The sequence below is a fragment of the Cyprinodon tularosa genome, unplaced genomic scaffold (genome assembly GCF_016077235.1).
Source record: "Cyprinodon tularosa strain WSP-4 unplaced genomic scaffold, ASM1607723v1 ctg908, whole genome shotgun sequence".
Classification (NCBI taxonomy): Eukaryota; Metazoa; Chordata; class Actinopteri; order Cyprinodontiformes; family Cyprinodontidae; genus Cyprinodon; species Cyprinodon tularosa.
Window position 1 is genome coordinate 36,737 of NW_024039683.1, and position 2,061 is coordinate 38,797.

Here is a 2,061-nt window from a genome sequence, read left to right on the forward strand (position 1 = left end):
TGAAAATCACAGAGAGTGTAGTGAGTGAACCCGATGCTGGCGGCTTTTATAGAATGAGCAAGAGCAAGGACACACAGGCGCAATAGACAGGGGAGGTGTGCTCCTATACACGTACAAAACTCAGAGCACGTGGGCAGCTGGATGACTTCGGGATAAACGTCTTCATGTTCGGGTCTCCTAGCAACATTATCCCTTAATGTTGCTTGATGGAACAAATTGCTATTCTATAAATAAAGATCAGGACCAAAAACGGTAACAATTAACTGATACTATCTGCCACAGGAAAATTAGGAACTTAAATTCTGTAAAAAAAAATGCCTCAATGAAAAAAAATTATGTCAGAAAGAGTTGTACATGTTTCATTCCTTGTTTTGAGAAATATCAATATGTACTCCTGATTAAAAAGGAAGACCCTAAGACAGCCTTTTTGTTTCTCAATTATCTTTGAAAGATTCACATAGAAATACTGAAAAAACAACTCATAAAAACAGGGCTTTTTAAATGTATTTCCAAATTTAAACGGTTCGATTGTGTAATAGACATTATTACTCAACATCTATCTGAAACATCTATCCATTGTTCCAGTGGGGGACTTCAACGCCCACGTGGGCAGCGACAGTGAGACCTGGACAGGGGTGATCGGTAGGAATGGCCTCCCCTATCTGAATCCGAGTGGTGTTCTGGTATTGGACTTCTGTGCTAATCACAGTTTGTCCATAACGAACACCATGTTTGAGCAGAAGGATGTCCATAAGTGCATGTGGCACCAGGACAACCTAGGCCGGAGGTCGATGATCGGCTTTGTAATTGTGTCATTTGATCTATCTCGGACACTCAGGTGAAGAGAGGGGCTGAGCTATCAACCGATCACCACCTGGTGGTGAGCGGGATCTGCTGGCAGGGTAGGAAGCCAGTCAGACCTGGCAGGCTTAAGCATGTCTGTTGGGAACTTCTGGTGGATCCCTCTGTTAGTGCAGTCTTTAACTCCCACCTCCGGACGAGTTCTTACCAGATGCCATGGGAGGTTGGAGACATGGAGTCGGAGTGGTCCATGTTCTCCTCCTCCATTGTCCATGCGGCCATTCGTAGCTGTGGCCGTAACGTCTCTGGTTCTTGTCGTGGTGGCAATCCCTAAGCTTCCGTGGTAAGGTCTACTCCAGAGTGCTGGAAAGGATCCAGCTGATAGTTGAACCTCGGATCCAGGAGGAACAATGCGGTTTTTGTCCCGGTCCAGGCACACCGGACCAGCTCTATACCCTTCATCGAGTGCTCAAGGGTTCGTGGAAGTTCACCCAACCAGTCCACATGTGTTTTGTCGATCTGGAGAAGGCGTTCGAACGTGTCCCTTGTGGTGCCTTTGAGAGTTACTCAGGGAGTATGGGGTGTGGGGCCCTCTGTTAAGTACTGTCCATTCTCTGTATGACCGCAGTAGGAGCTACGTTTGCATTGCCGGCAGTAGGTCAGACCTGCTCCCAGTGCATGTTGGCCTCCGACAGGGCTGCCCTTTGGACAGAATTTCTAGGTGCAGCCAGAGAACGGAGGGTGTCCGGTTGTGGAAGCTCAGGATATCATTTCTGCAGTTTGCAGATGATGTTGTCCTGTTGGCCTCATCAAACCAGGATCTTCAGCATGCACTGGGGTGGTTTGCAGCCGACTGTGAAGCGGCCGGGTTGAGGACCAGCACCTCCAGATCTGAAGCCATGGTTCTCCACCTGAGAAAGGTGGACTCCCCTCTTCAGGTCGGTGGAGAGTCCTTGTCTCAAATGGAGGAGTTCACGTATCTCAGGGTCTTGTTCACGAGTGAGGGATGGATGGAGTGGGAGATCGATAGACGGATTGGTGCAGCATTGGCAGCATAAATCCGGACTCCACATCAAAAGGAGCAAGCTGAGGTGGCACAGGCATCTGTTCCGGATGCCTCCTGGTTGCCTCCTTCGGGAAGTGTTCCAGGTATGTCATATTAAGAGGAGGCCTCGTGGAAGGCCCAGGACCCACTGGAGGGAGTATATGAGCTGGCCAGATGTCACTTTGGGGTCCCCCCAGAGCAGCTGGAGAAGGTGA